The sequence below is a fragment of the Benincasa hispida genome, chromosome 11, assembly GCF_027475165.1.
Source record: "Benincasa hispida cultivar pf3 chromosome 11, pf3_genome.v1.1, whole genome shotgun sequence".
Taxonomy (NCBI): Eukaryota; Viridiplantae; Streptophyta; class Magnoliopsida; order Cucurbitales; family Cucurbitaceae; genus Benincasa; species Benincasa hispida.
The window spans coordinates 11,673,550-11,690,515 of record NC_143488.1 but is presented as its reverse complement, the minus strand read 5'-3'; the positions used below and the strand labels follow the sequence as shown (position 1 = coordinate 11,690,515).

General features: G+C 36.7%; 2 long non-coding RNA genes across 2 annotated transcripts; both read left to right on the top strand.

Moving 5' to 3' along the window:
* The first annotated feature begins 10,274 nt into the window (after positions 1 to 10,274).
* LOC120091560 (uncharacterized) lies at positions 10,275 to 11,330 on the top strand. Its single transcript, XR_005485741.2, has 3 exons — positions 10,275 to 10,739; positions 10,870 to 10,937; positions 11,024 to 11,330. It is a non-coding gene; the product is annotated as an uncharacterized LOC120091560 (long non-coding RNA).
* Positions 11,331 to 11,653: 323 nt separating this feature from the next.
* LOC150032384 (uncharacterized) lies at positions 11,654 to 14,792 on the top strand. Its single transcript, XR_016524235.1, has 2 exons — positions 11,654 to 13,056; positions 14,241 to 14,792. It is a non-coding gene; the product is annotated as an uncharacterized LOC150032384 (long non-coding RNA).
* Positions 14,793 to 16,966: the final 2,174 nt, after the last annotated feature.

Below are 16,966 nucleotides of genomic sequence, written 5' to 3'. Positions count from 1 at the left end.
GATTTCTAACAACTCTTATGAGTCTTTCTCAGGAAATCCATAGGCAGTGGGAATCCTCGTTGCAACCATCCTCTAATCATAGTTGGGCAGTGAGTTAACCGTCATTGACTATCATATTAAGCAGTTGATTTCTCAAGCTTTCGGTTAAGGTAAGACGTTGGATTCTATAATGTATGAACTTGCTAATGGTTCTTCTCACTGTGAGCAAGAGTCTATTGAGTCTCACCTAGAGACTCAAACCCCCCATGCTAGTTGAGGTTGATCCCATCCTTCAGCTTTTGCATTCCATCCTAACATTGGATAGTCATCCAGAGCTCTCATCGTATATGGCACCGAGGTGAATCTTATTGAGGAATTCCCCTTGACCGGTGATGAAGAAGATGTTTATCCACCGCCATGTCAAGAACAAGTTTGTGAGGTTAAGTATGAGTCACAACTTCATTTCAAGGAGCCTCAGGTAAAAGAAAGAGACTACCAAGCCTCATCTTAGTCTTTCCTTTAACTCCTCCTTTAATTCTGGACAGTGCTCATCTTTACCTCACGAGTTCGAGTCTTTATTTTCAGTTGAGTCAGTCGATTCTGCATTCACTTTTCCAAATATGAAAAAATTCAAAAACATTTATGTTTGAATGCTTCAAAAGCTAGCTCCCATTAAGCAGCTTCTGGATTCAAGGAAGAAATCTCCCGAGAAATATGAGAATTTTTTTCGTACCTTGACAGGAAAACAACGTTGAGCAACCGACGTTAAAAATTTGCCCTTCTTAGAGGAAGCCAGGTGAACAAATTTACTTGTTTTCTTTTATTGCTTTCTTAGCTTAGATTTTACTTTTCTTTTATAGGTTCCTCTCCTTGGCCCTTGGTGAGACGAAAATGTAATCTCATGATATGCGTTGATTTCTATGCATTGATGGTCATTAGTTAAAACTTAAGAGTATGCCATATGCGTTAACCGTGTATGCGATGACCATGCATTCCTGTCACAAGTTTTCTTGCTCTCTCACCAAGTATAACGAGAATGTAAGTTTCTCAGGATGATCCGAGGTCAAACACAGAGACTTGTAACTAAATGATGTTTGCGACGTAATGCGTTTGAGGCGGTGAATAAAAATAAAAAGAAAGAAGTTAATTAACTATTCATTACTCCTACTCCTAGCTAAACAAATTAAGCAATGAAAGTTTGACTATGAGAATCGGTAGAGATGCGACAACTGTTAACGCGTGATAAAATGCTTGGAGAAATAGAGTTGTGGAGAAGGGATAAATTCATCACATCATTAAGCTTGGTCGCAAGGGTAATCCTAGCTCGCCACACTAACGCATCGCACACCTCTCGGTGATCAGCCACATGCTTATATCTCTATAACACATGGTTGCGTTGAGCATAAGATTATTCCTATCTCAAGGAACTGTTTGGTTTTATGTCCTAAAAACTCGCAGTTTGTAAAATGATAAACATTTTCTATAATCAATAAACTTATTATTGATTTCTTAAATGGTATGAAAGTCTAAATCCAATAAACTAAAACCCATGACTATTACATGAGTACTTGAACTTTATGTGGAGACATAAGAGTGGACCAGGTTCGAGTAAATAGTTAAAATGATCTATGGTATACGAATAAGGTTGGGTACCTTATTCTATAACACTATTGGATGCGGCCTACTCTGTAGTTGTTACAAAGAGTTGTAAAGTGCTACATACGATGTGATCGTAATTCGTACATATTATGACATAAGAAGTGGGGGCGTCCTATGCAATGAGTTTGCATAAGATCAAACCAAGAAATAAGTCACTCTTACTTTATAACGTTGTTTACTGTATAAGACTGACTATTTCACCTAGATGACCTAGGTAACTCGATCTTAATCCTAAGCTAACTATGAACTCATGTTTATTCGGGATTATCCTTAGATTTGCATAGATGAAGGTTGGCTCAACAGCGCCGGCTCAATAAGCCTCCCATTTCAGGGGTAAGACCTAATAGATGGCTAGGGACATAGGGTGCAAGACGAAATTCACGCCTACCCGATTTAGGGATAGGAGAAAGGTTGTTCTCTCAAGTACTGAATCCAAGTCTTGAACAAGGGGCCCCACCCTCTCACTGGGCTGAGAGAGTTTAGTTTAGTAATTGGATCACAAACCAGTTGTTCATTAAAGGATCAGTAGGAAATTGAGGAATAAGACGTAATCTTGGGGGTAAAACAGATATTTGTCCCAACCGTTATTACGAACAACCTATGAAGGGTCGACTTGCTGATTATGGTTAATTCATGTGGTCATAATATATCTACAGTGAGGCGAGTGCAACTATGGGCTTTAATGGAGTGACCCATTAGTTAACAAATGGGGATAAATCTGGTCTAATGAGTTTAGCCAATTAATCTCGGATCATTGGAGCCCATGATCTGTAGGTTCGTGAGGTCCGCTTACTAGCTCGTAATGGACAAGCTCTAGAATAGCGTGATAAGTTGATTTGAAACGTTCAAATTAGAATTAAGAAAATTGGTAATTATATGAGATATAATTACATGTTTAATTTGAGAATTAAATGGAATAGGAGAATTTATATTTAAATATATAAAGATGGATGTGTATAAAAATTAATTTAATATTTGATATTAAATTAATTAGTTTTATTTAAAAATTAATTTATGAAATCAATTTTATAAAATTAAAATTTTCAATTTTAAAATCAAAATGGATTTTGTAAAAATAAATCAAGTTTTGATTTTGAGATAAAATTGGAAAACTGGAAAAAAAAATACACAAATGGAAAAATAAGTTTTTCCATTATCCATCTTTTTCATGCTCACACATTTTCCATTTCCTTTTCTTCATTAACTCCAAGCATGAACTGCAACTCATGCAACTCTCTTCCTTGCATGATGATCTACAATATATTGAAGAGATTGAAGTGAATTTGAGGCATGCAATCAAGAGAGAATTTTAGAGAAAATTCGTGCTGAAGAAAGTGTTCTTCAACAAGATTGTTGTTATAAGCAATTCTCCATCATCCCTTGATTCAAACTTGTTTTGAGTCCCACAACTCAATCTAGAGCACCAAGAGAATAGTGGGGAAGATCTTGAGGTGGTCCGCAACAAGATTTGGAGAAGATTGCAGCTGAAGATCGTGCTTTAAAGAGGTTCTACAAAGGTATGTCATGAAACTCACTTGTTTTCTGCAACAACATGCTTTATATTTTGCCAAAATTAATGAATTAGAGTGCTTAAATGATTCTTGTTACTTCCGCTGTTGCTGATACATTCCACAGGAACACTGCTTACTTTGCTTAGTGAGTTCCACTACTTACCCTCTCGGACAATTGGTTATAGCAACTCAACTCATAGATAAACATTGTGATAGCCTTGTGCTAAGCAAAGAGGATTGACTTAATATACTCGCGCAACACACACTTCTCTGTGATGAAAGTAAAAAATGATAAAGTAGAAGAAGATGATGAAGATGAGGTTGAAGGAACTAAAGAGGTGCATTGATTACAAATGTTTTAAGCCAAAATGAAATACAATACAGAGATAAGAAGAGAGATGGAGGGCTAGATGTAGGCAATCTTTTGCTTCTATTAAATGTACGACAAGGCTGTTGTGATGCCATGGATGAGCAGTGGAGTAGTCTCTCTCGGGCTCTATCTCCAGCGAAGCTCCGGTCGTCACTTGGAAAGGGTTGTGGAAGTGAAGAACTCTCAAAGAATGTCTTGCTCATGCTCTCATCTGTGATCACAAGAATCTGCCCAAAGCAGAGACTCGGATGGCTTGAATTTGGGCTCAAGGGCTCAATTTATAGAGCTCAAACATCGACAACATTGGTAGTCCCACTCTGAATCACTGTCACTTCTGATGCGGTAGGTGAAATGTCAGCATCATCTATCTCTTTGATACTCCCAAGGTATGCATTCATGATCGATTCTTCTGAAGTATCAATGCATTCCACCCACTTTGTGGTCGATCTTCTATCACGGTTATCACTCTATAGTTGTGGCATTCCATGCGATGAATTGGTCTTCATAAAGATCAACGCATGCGATCAACTTTGTGATGGTCTGGGATCAACGCATGCGATCAATTCCTGCGATAGCTACAAAAATAGACATTTTGACGCAGAATAACACATGATATAGAGTTAATGGGGATTTTCATTGTTGATCGACACAAGCTCACTTTGCCACATGAATTCTTATCAATATCAATGCATATTCTGCTCATTAACCCTCATGATTCTAAGTAAAAGGCTACAATAGCTTGCATTTCTACAAGCTATCACACCCCAAAATTTAGAATCATGCTTGTCCTCAAGTATGTCTTATACTAAGGAAATTCAAAACTTACCCTCTAACTCTTCCTTTGCGTTGATCAGCCTCTCAAAATATAATTCACTTGCACCTCTAACCTTTGTAGCAGCACTCTCCTCAAACTTAGCCACTTATTTTAAGAGATATTCCCTAAGATTAATTCTGGCAAGCCTCCGCTCAAAATTGTTTACTCATCGCAGACAACTTTGCTTTTAGCTTTTTACAATGTGATCGTCTAAACCGATTTAAAGCTTTGCAATTCATTATTAAATTGAAACGTTAAACCTAGTTACGCTCTTCGTTTTGGCTTGCCCTCATGGGTGTCATGCGAGCATCCAACTTCGATTGCGTGCCATATTCAACTCAACTTTTATCTTAGCTAATTTTAGCTTGTGCTAGACAGTGGAGTTATTATCATGCATTGATTTTGGTCACCTACTTTTGTTTTGGCTTACCTGCACTGGTGTCATGCAAAGTATCCAACTACGGGGAGATACCTTTCACAACTTTAACTCATATCAGCTTAGGTCTCCCCTTTGCGCTGACAGTGGAGTTTTTATTATGATTTTTTTTTTTTTGAAGAATCATCGCAATGTTTAAAATGGACGCATTTGCCCAGACCACTCCCACCCCCAAATTTAGAGAATGGTAGGGACCATGCCAAAAAGCTAAAGACAAACTCTTTAGAAATGCGGTAAAAGAGGTTTGAGCAGAGGTTTGCACATAATAAAACTTAAGACTGTCAAACTTTGAAGAAGCTACTAAAGCGAGGTGAGCCATGCAACGTTTAGTTAGTGGATGTAGTGAATTTACATAGGTATCATTGTGGATGTTAATCTATCAACGCAAAAGAAAGCAAACAGGCAAAGGAGAATTTCAAAAGAATAACACATGAAAGATAACAAAAAAAGAAACATGCGAGCAGAATATCAATTGCATCAATAATTTAGCATTCATGCAGAAGAAATAGTCATACGTTGAATGATGGAGAGAATTCTTCTTTCGAAACAACACACTGAGAGGAAATTATGATCGCATCAAAAAGGAACGATCGCAACACCATATCTAAGAAAAGTAGCCGCAAATCCAAAACGAAAATAATCAAATAAATAAACTAAAGAAGTTAACTAGGAAAGAAAAGTAAAGATAGAGTAGAAGACGTCCCCAGAGGAATTAGAGTGAAGTCACTGCAAGGACTCTTCCATGCAGAAGATTGGACACGGCTGCTTAGGTCAAGGAACTCGTTGTCTCGACCACCAGAGCTTCAAACATTCATTGGCCGCATGGCGGTTACTACACTCCTAAGATTGCTTCCAACTCATGGACAGATAGACTTTCAATCTCAGGGTCAATATCGAATTCGGGCGCAGCACCTTCATTCAAATATTGTTTGCAACTTGGTCGCACAAGCCACAATACGCCTAAGACCAAAAAGGTGCCTGCGAAAACATAAAACTTAACAAACTAATAGCTTTCAAGTCCTTGGCAACGATGCCAAAAACTTGGTGAAAGGAAAATGTAATCTCATGATATGCGTTGATTTCTATGCGTTAATGGTCATGCGTTAAAATTGAAGAGTATGTAGTATGCGTTAATCGTGTATGCGATGACCATGCATTCCTGTCACAAGTTTTCTTGCTCCTTTGCCAAGTATAATGAGAACGCAAGTTTCTCGGGATGATCCGAGGTCGAACACATGGACTTGTAACTAAATGATGTTTGTGAAGTAATGCGTTTGAGGTGGTGAATAAAAATAAAACGAAAGAAGTTAATTAACTATGCGCTACTTCTACTCCTAACTAAATAGACTGAGCAATGGAAGTTTGACTATGAGAACTGGTTGAGATGCGACAACTGTTAATGTGTAATAAATGCATGGAAAAATAGAATTGTGGAAAGGATAAATTCACCGCATCATTAAGCTTGATCGCAAAGGTAATCCTAGCTCGCCATACTAAAGCATCACACACCTCTTGGTGGTCAGCCACATGCTTATATCTCTATAATGTATGGTTACATTGAGCATAAGATTATTCCTATCTTTAGGAACACTGCTTACTTTACTTAGTGAGTTCCACTACTTACTCTCTCGGGTAGTTGGTTATAGCTAATCAGCTCATAGACAAGCATTGCGATAGCCTCACACTAAGCAAAGAGGATTGACTCACTATACTCGCGTAACGCACACCTCTCGGTGGTTTGCTACATGCATCATTTCTCTATATCGCATGATTGAGTATGTGATAACTCTTACAATCAACACTTAACTGTGATGAAAGTAAAAGATGATAAAGTAGAAAAAGATAATGAAGATGGGGTTGAAGAAACTAAAGAGATGCATTGATTACAAAATGTATTAATGTCTTAAGCCAAAATGTAATACAATACAGAGATAAGAAGAGAGGTGGAGGGCTAGATGTAGGCAATCTCTTACTTCCATCAGATGTATGTCAAGGCTGCCGGTGGTGGCATGGATGGGCAGTGGAGTAGTCTCTCTCGAGCTCTATCTCCGACGAAGCTTCGATTGTCACTCGGAATTATGGAAGTGAAGAACTCTAAAAAAATTTCTTGTCCACGCTCTCATATATGATTATAAGAATTTGCCCAAGGCAGAGACTCAGATGGCTTGAATTGGGCTCCAAGGCTCTATTTATAGAGCTCAAACGCCAACAATATTGGTAGTCCCACTCTGAATCACTGCCACTTCTGACGCGGTAGATGAAATGTCAGCATCATCTTATTTCTTTGATACTCCAAAGGTATGCATTCATGATCGATTCTTCTAAAGTATCAACGCATTCCACTTTGCGATCGATCTTCTTTTCCCGGTTATCACTCTATAGCTGCAGCAGTCCATGCGATGAACTAGTCTTTATAAAGATCAACGCATGCGATCAACTTTGCGATGGTTTGGGATCAACGTATGCGATCTATTCCTACGATAGCTACAAAAATAGATAATTTGACGCAGAATAACGAATGATATTGGGTTAGTGGGGATTTTCATTACTGATCGATGCAAGCTCACTTTTTCACCTGAATTCTTATCAATATCAACACATATTCTGCTCATCAACCCTCATGATTCTAAGTAAAAGGCTACAATAGCTTCTATTTCTACAAGCTATCAGTCCTAAAGAAGAAAGATGAATCAAATGAAGTCGACCTCTTACCTACCATCCCGTGCATGTAAACATCATTAAGTATTGAACACCAAAGAGGTAGAATCAAGCTTAAGATGTCAAACGGGGTTAATTTAAAGCAATTTAGAGATAATTTAAGCACCTAGGCTTTAAAGGAGAATAAATGACCAAAATACCCCTGAACGGAGCATTGCAACCTTCACTCAATGCTATAATGCAAAGCTATAAGGCACTAAGCTCATATACAAGGCAGTGTCACAACGGTACCATTAGCATTGCAACGCTGCAAAGATTAACGGAATGCAAATGCATCCGCGCGTGCGCTCGCTGCAAGTAAGCTTCACACCTAGCATTGTGCCTCTACCCCAACGCTCAAGGGCTAGATCAAAAAGAGCGTCGCAATGCTCCTACTAGCCTTGCAAGACTGCAACTTCAATATAAATTGTTTATTTCTAAATTAGGTAAAAGGGAGAGGAGAGTTAGACTGTCTTAGAGAGTATGTTGCTCGGTTTTGGCTATCTTAGGCCAAAACTCATGAGATTTCCTTTATTTTTTAGTTGTAATTGTAAATCTTGACATCGTGAGTCGGATTTGATGAATGATTGAAGGCCACAACGTCAGCTTGTTAGATTAATAAGGATTTTCTTGAATTTTATGACATTTGTTATGGATTTTTTATTGGATCTTTATGTTTCTTTACGATTTTCATTCTTTGATTCAATATCTAGCATAAGCATATAAGATTGATGAATTGATGACTCAAATTTCTTATATGTTTGTATTTGTTATGTGTGTTTTTTATGTCCGTAATTGCATTGAAAGCATGCTTAATTAAGTGGCAAAAGTTTTTAATTTGAATTATGGCATGATTTTTAGGCTATCTAGGATCATCTAATTGATAATAAAACCCAAAGATTGGAAATACATTATGATAGAATTGGCCATTCTTGTTAAATTTCTTAATCAATCGAACAACGTAATACAATTAATTAAGTAAATTGCCTTTATAACGAGTTTAGTCAAATTAGGGATTAACGGCATGTTGATTCTCATTAGGGAGTTTGTATGGGTTGTCCCTACATTTGTTTAGACTTGAGAAATAGTTAATTCGTGATTGTTTTTTTAATTAATTGATTATTTGATTCATAGAAATCCCTATGATCTCTAAACTAATGAAGGTAATCTTGTGTTCGATCTCTCTCTTTTTCAGCCTATCTTACTTTGCTGCATTTAGTTTTCCTGTCAATCAAACCAAAACCCCCGTTTTTACTGCTTTCTATAGTCAAATTTAGCATAGGAGATACCTAATTCTTGGCCTTTATGTGGTTTGACCCCGTGCTTGCCATTTGTGCTACCTAGTAGTATAAGTAGTGCTTCGGTGATTTTATAAATTTATTTGTTTGGATTTGGGTTTATTGACGACATAAATCTGGCCTGACAAAATGAAAAAGAAAGAAGAACCAAATTGAAGTGAGTGGCAGCCTACCCACCACCTCGTGCACGAGAACGTTTACAGGGGAGTTTTTTTGTTCCCTTGTCTTTTTTTTTTTTTTTTTCATAGATCATAGAGTAAAGATACATTGAGGCAATGTATCAACTTAAGTTGGGGGTGGGGTACCCATTGGGTAGTGTTTATATATTAGCTTGGGGACCTTGAGTGTTGTGCTCGGACAATGTTGTGAGCTTAATTGTTTTCTTACTCTGTTGCTTAGTTTGTTATGATGATGGTTTATGATGCACTTTTCCTATGATAAATTTGTTGGGATTGGTGTCCTAATTCTCCTGGAGTTTCGTAGTTTGTAAACTTTACACATTGTTATGAATAAAATAAGAGTTATTTTACTTGGCATTTACTCATATCCAATAAACAAAGCTCCAAAGTTATTATATGAATACTTAAGCATATATGAGATATACAAGTGGATCATGCCTTAAGTGATAACCTAAACAGGTCTGTAGTATAAGGATTAAAGTGGGATACCTGATCCTTGTGACACTACGGATACGACCCGTTTTATAGAGGTTTGCAAGTGTTGCAAACTACTATAAATGGTAGATCCTGACCATTCATGTGGAGACATGCGAGTAGGGGTGTCCTATACAAAGAGTTTGCATAAGACCGGACCACGAGATGACTAGTCTTTATATATAACACCGTTGATACTGGAGACTTACATCTCACCTAAACGACCATAGGTGACATGATCTCAATCCTTAGTGTTTTGGGAACTTCTGCCTTTGAGGGCGGTCTTTTGATTAGTATGGGTGAGAGTGGCCAAATTGCCAACTCAACATACCTACCTTTTTGGGCACTTGTCTGATTTGGGAGTTGGAAACTCAGTTACACAAGATAGAATTCACTCCATCCCCGAAGCAGGGGTAAATAGATAGATTGCTCCTTTAAGGGCTGATTCCGGGTCTTGAACATAGTGGCCACAACTTTTCTTTGGAAGAGAGGACAGTCATAGTAGGACTATGACTTATGTTCATTAGAGGGATCAGTGGTACTTAAGAAGTTAGATGTAACTACAGGGGCATAACGGTTATTGGCTCAGCTGTACTTACGAGCGATCTATGAAGGGTTATCGCACTGCTGATTGGTTGATATGGACACATAATATGTAACGCCCTGAAATCTAGGTAAGATTTGAATTAATCTGTGCAATTGATCGTTTCTTTTATTTAAAGGGAAAAGTTTAGGTTTTTCTTAATATTTTAGTAGTGGTTGGAGTTTTTGGCAAAAGAAGTTGGGGGTTATATTTATCTATTTAGTTGTTTATATCTATTTACTTTTGGGTTGTTTTACCTTTTCCTAAAAGAAGTAGGGTTAAGGGTTTGTATTTTTTTAAATAGGGTGCCTCAGAAAGCGTGTAGTAGAGAAAAAAAAAAGAATTTTCTTCTTCTTCTTCTCTTCCTCCCAGTAGTTGCCGCCTCTCCAAATTTTTCTTTTCTTCCCAGCCGATCTTCTTAGTCCAGCTGCACGAGGAGTCCACCGCAAGTCCAGCCACTCGCAGTCGCGCTTCGTTTCGTCCGACATACGCCACAAGTCTAACTGCTCGCAGTCGCACCTCCTTTCGTTCGACGACCATCGCGCGTCAGGAAACTCCTTCTTTTTAATTTCGTGCATCCCGCTGTAGGTTTGAGCTGCTTGGCCGCTTAGGACAGCGCTGCTCGCACTCAGCTTCCATCTTCTCCAGTCGCGCCCTGCCAAGTTCGCCAACCGCCAGCCCAGTCCAAGCGTCATCCGCCTGTCCTAACACAGACAGTTCCAGTTGTCGTCGAATCGGGGTTGGTTCTGCCCGACCTTCTAGTTTGGGTTTGAGTTTCGGATTCTTTTGGTAGCCCTTTGTCATCGGTTGTTTTGGGCCAAAGCTATCCTTACCCCTAAACTTTTTCTTCTTTTGATGGTTGATTTCAGAATCTAGTAGTGGTGAAGGTGGCTACTAGGCAAAGTGAAAGTCCGTTCGGACAGTTCGGTATCCTTAGGTAAGTGGATGCAGTTTCAAAGCTTTTGAAGGTTGGGTTATGCTATTGTGTTTTGTGTCAAACTGTTGTTTTATTTGTGTGGCCAGGTTGGACGATTTTTTTTTTTGGTGTTGGGAGATTGTTCGAGTGTGTGGGTTTTGTTGCTTTTGTTCTTGCATTGAATTGCTCGTTGGGTCAAACTTAGGTAAGTGGTTTACTACCAGTTTTCCCTCAATCCCAAGCATGTGTTACTTATTGGTTCCTTAGTTGAAATAAAATATTTTGATATGCCTGTTGGTCAGATGAAAATTTTAAAAGCTTACGCTTATGTCACAGTATGTCAATGTTGTATGTCGCTGCAAAGTTTGATGGATGGATAAATTGTGAACTATTGGATGATCTTGGCATGATTTATGACCTTGTTTTCATGCTTATGTCTGTTTGAGATTTCAGTGACTGTTAGTGTTGCCATTGGGCTATGCACATCGCATGTTGTGAGCCTTCAGGCCACACCCTATGCTTATGTACGGTGTCCTTTTGGGATCACCACTTATGTTTATGTTTGTGACCTCTGGGGTCACTACTTATGAAAGCGTGCCTTCGGGTTCGCCCCTTATGCCTTTGCCTATGCCTACGCCTATGATGCCCTTGTGCACTTTGGTCCAATGGAAAGACTAACAGATCACTAGTGAGCCCAGTAGTAGGCCACCTCAGCCTTTTCTTTTCATTTTTTTCAGGTAAGGGTAACCATAGATTGGCGCATGACAAGAGAGATCTGTGACCTGGCCATTTGGACTGTTTACTGCTTCCGCACTTAGGTTTCATGTACTAGAGTCTAGTTTAGGAGTTAGGCATTTTAAAATCTTATGAAATATTCATTGATTTTATTTATTGATTTATTTAATTGTTATTCATTTTAAAGTTGGGTTAGGGGTACCCCAAACGGTATAATTTTTTTTAGGATTTCTTACGTTTGCTTATTTGAGCATTATTTAATTAAATAAAAATTGTATCTCTTTTATTTTATTATTCTTTAAAAAAATGTTTTGCCAAACCTATGCATGCATAAAGTAGCATACTAGAAACATATTAGAAATTTGGGTCGTTACAGTAATATATCTGTAGTAAGGAGAGTTCAGCTGTCGGTCTTTAGTGGAGTGTCTAGCAGTTCATGGATGGTAGATCTCGTGACTAAAGAGTTTAGTCAGTTATTCACGTACCGTTGGAGCTTCGAGCTACAAGTCCATAAGGTCCCCTTGGTGGCTCAATAGATTCAAGTTGAGAATCAGTTCTTGGTGTTGATTTGAAATGTTCAAAGTGACAAGAGGTAATTCAATTATATATGATATGATCGATGTGATGTATGAGATACATCAAGTGGAGGATTAATGTAAATGAGATTTACATTAAGTACCATAAAATAGAAAAAGAGTTATGGTTTATATGTTTCATGAGATGAAATATTAAAACTATAGGTTATAAATATACTATGGTAAGTTGGTTATCATATATATTTATAATAATATTAATTATTGGATAATTATCTCTTTTCTTTAATAACCAATTAAGTGGGAGGTTATTGGTAGTTTCATAATAACCGTGAGATAAAAGAAAAAATATTTTCCTAAATTTAGTAGTTGTTGTGAGAGTTTCCATTCTCGGATAGACTCACGATATCGTTGTCAAGTGAATAGGATTCACTAAACGATAGCTGAAGAGAGACTAAACGATCGTGGAATGACACTACACGATAGTTCACTCAGTTGACCATTTTCTAAACGATCGCAGAGCATTTGTTAAATGATTGGGCATTCGTCTATACGAGAGACCTTGTCATCTCCCACTTGCTCAATCGTTTATACGATTGTTATTTCTCCGACCTCTTCCTCTAACCAAGTCCATACAGAGCCCACACTTCTGGATTCTCACACTGAGAATACCAAGGTAGCCATTATGGCGGTGTCGTACTCAACTCAACTAAGTTGAGGTTTTTGGAGGTCGTTCGCTGTGTTCGTGATCTTGGAGATCACTGTGTTCGAGTTCGCTGTTAATCGTGCTGTGTTCGAGCGTTCATGTGTTGCTGGCTTGGAGTCGTAACGAGTGTTCATGATCAAGGGAGTTTGAAGATGAGTCTTCAAAGGTATGATACTTTATCCCTTGATCTTATTGAAAGCATGCTGTAATTTCGTATTGTGCATGATCAATTAGTTTCCGTTTGTGACCGTAATTGTTTATGTTCAAATACGAATGTAATTTGGAACGATCATTTCGCTGCTCATGGAAATCTTCATGTCTGATTTCCTTCAAATTTTGCATGAAATAATGTTAGGAGAGCATAATCATGATTTTTAGCCCAATTTTTTTATCATGCATTTTTAAGTTATTGCTCTTGCAAAATTGTGCTTAGAATTGTATTATCTGGTTTATATTTCTGTTGTCACCCCGAAAGGCTCACCTTTGACTTTGGAGTAATTCTACTTGTTTTAGAGCAAAACAAAATAAAGTAGATAAAAAAGAGCCTAGTGTGAATAAAAAAAAGAGAGAAAGTGCAAATTAGTTGCTGAAAAAAATATAAAAATATATATAAAAAAAATGAGGCAATCGCTAGCTTGTCTGCAAAAAAATATATAGCGAGTGTGTGTGCATGGATAGAGGTGAAAAGAACTACCTTCGTCATATCTAGTTAGAGCCCAGCGAGAAAAGAGTGGATAGATTCTCTACAGTTTAGTGTGAAAGCTAGTCCTCTAGGTAAAACAAATGTCTTCTATGTTTTGTGTGTGAGAGTTTAGGCATCATTATCTTAGTGTTGCCCTTTTTTGCAAGTTTGGCATGTCCAAGGTTGATAATCGAACCAGAATAGGGAGAAAACGAATTGAAAACCTTATAAAATCTTTCCGGGTTGTGCGAGCCTAACTAGCAAAGCTTTAGGTTCACTCATGAATGAATAGATTTAGAATCATTCTTAAAAATGTGCTTCATTGATTGGTTGTAATCGAATTTCATTCTTGATTGCAAATTTTATTCTAATTGAATGTTGAGACTATAGTAACAACCTTAGCAATTTGAGCAAGCATGTTTTTGTGAGAATGAATATATTTGCTTGAATGTATGCTTTTACCTTGCTCGGGATGAGCAAGAATTAAGTTGGGGGTGTTTGTTAGAGCTATAAAAGTACTATTTTCCTAAGCTTAATTTAGGCTCGTTAAATGATTTTACATGTTAATTATGCTATTTTGTAAGTATTGAGCAACAAAGAGGTATAATCGAGCTTAAGATATCAAACGGGGTTAATTTAAAACAATTTTGAGGTGATTTGAGCATTAGGGCTTCAAAGGAGAAGAAATGATCAAAATACCCCTGACTGGAGCGTTGCGAGCGTTGCAACCCTCACTCGATGTTATAACGCAACATTGTAAGGTAATAGGCTCGTACACAAAGTAGCGTCGCAACACTACTCTTAAAGTTGCAACGCTGCGAAGATTAACAGAACGCCAACGCATTCGCGCACGTGCACTCTCGCTACAAGCAAGTGTCACACACAACGTCATGCCTCTACCCCAATGCTCGAGGGCTGGATGGACAAAAGCATCACGACGCTTCTAATAGCATTGCAATGCTGCAACTGTAATATAAATTGTTTCTTTCCAAATTAGGTAAGGGAGAGAGAAGAGTTAGACCATCTTATAAAGCATGTTGCTCGGTTTTTGTCATTCTAGGCCAAAACCCATGAGATTTCCTTTAATTTTGAGTTGTAATTATTAAATCTTGGCATCCTGAGTCAGATTTGATGAACGATTGAAGGCCATGACATCAATTTTTTAGGTTTGTAAGGATTTCTTGAATTCTATGAGATTTGTTATGGATTTTTTTATTGAATCTTTCTATTTCTTTAGGATTTCTACTCTTTGATTCAATTTATAGCACAAGCATATAGGATTGATGAATTGATGACTCAAATTTCTTATATGTTTGTCTTTGCTATGTGTGTTTTTTATGTCCATAATTGCATTGAAAGTATGCTTAATTCAGTGGCAATAGGTTTTAGTTTGAATCATTCCATGATTTCTAAGCTATCTAGAATCACATAATTTGTAACAAACCTAAAGATTGAGAATGCATTAGGATAGAATTGGTAATTAATCAATCCAAGAACGTAATACAATTAACTAAGTAAATTACTTTTGTAACGAGCTTAGTTAACTTAGGGATTAACGGTATGTTGATTCTCATTAGGGAGTTTGTATGGGTTGTCCCTATATTCAATTAGGCTTAAGAAATAATTAGTTCATGATTATTTTCATAATTAATCAATTATTAGATTCATAGAAAATTCTACGATCTCTAAACTGATGAAAGTAATCTTGTGTTCGATCTCTCTTTTTCTCAATCTATCTTACTTTTCCGCATTTAGTTTTCCTGTCAACCAACAAAAAAAACCTCATTTTTATCGCTTTCACAGTCAAATTAAGCTTATCAGAGATTTAATTCTTGATCTTTCTATGCTAGATAAGATTTGCTCTTGAGTGTTGGTTTTGACTCCTTGTGGGCTGCAAGTTTGTTCCATTTATTTTAGTTTAGAAAAGTCAGGTCAATTTAATTGTTATTTGAATTCTGAATCTGTTGGAGATAAAACCCAAACACAAACCCACTTACCCATTCAATTTTCCTTCAAACTCAAATCCCCACTACTTTTTATTTCATGCCTTTTTCTATTATATTTGTTGGTGTATTAGAAACTCTTGAGCTAGATGTAATGATTTTGAACCTTACAATCAAATCATCAGGCCAACCTGACATTATTCTTCCAATTCTTGAGAGTAGGAATCCTTAAAGGTCTCTGGTTTTCTTTTTCATTTTGTTAAAGATAAGATGCCATTTTATTTGAAATATGATATACTTAAATAAATCGTTTGTGTTGTGCTTTAGTTTAGATGTGTTTTGCACTGAGGTTCTCTTTCTTTTCCTTTTCATTTTTCCCTGTCAACTTCTGGAATCTAGTATGATTTATTAAGTTAGTTGTAGTAGCACATTCGTGTATGCATAACTTGATGCATCAAACTACTGTTGGGTCTAGTTCTTTTCATCTCTAGTTTTAAACCTTTTTATGGTGTTGTCTTGATTTAAATTTGTTCTTACATGGGATAACTTGATGCAGCAAACTATGTCGCTCTTGCAAGTTAAGGATCCACTAGGATAGGAGTGTCTAGATCGACTCATTTTACAATTGATGGTATCTCTACCTACTTCCTCACATTTTTTTCTCACATGAACGGGTTATAGCTTGTCTCATACCTCTATTTACTGTTGTATGACCAGTGGATAAAGTCAAATTATGTAAGAAAATTTATTTACTACTTTATTTAGTTCATTGGCTAATCTATTATGTTGGAGTTAGATCATGATGATTTAAAAAGCTATTTTATTTTTATTTTTTGTTAGGTGATTGAAATGACGACAAAGATTGGAGCTACATTCATATTTTGTGGGAAAATTTTCGTATCACTATACTGTAAACATCTCTTTCGATTATTATATCAACTTTTTGGGATTATATATGTACTCATTTTATTTTGGATTAATAATTTGCAACTTGTTCTATTAGGTAAGACTTTTGTTAGAACCTATTTCTGGTGATTTTATCAAACCTTTTGGATGAATATAGTGCTTTATTTATTTTTTATTTTTTTTTTGCATGCTAGAATGTTATTTATAATTATGATTGTAGATTGGACGAAATGTTATTGATTACATCTTTCTTCGTCTAAATAAATATATGGCCGAGCGACATCTATATATATATATATATATATATTTATAATTTGATTTTACAATAATATTTGAAACTAATGGTAAAATCAAGAAAAAAAATAGTGACATTAAAAGTGCTATTAAAGATCAATTATAGCATTTTTTTTACTACTAAAATTCTATAGAAAGTTCAAGAACATTAGAATTATGCAATAGAACATGGGGTATTTATAACATTTTTCTATTACGGTAAAAAAATGCTATTAAAAAGTTAAGGACTTTCAATAACACGTCTAAAATGT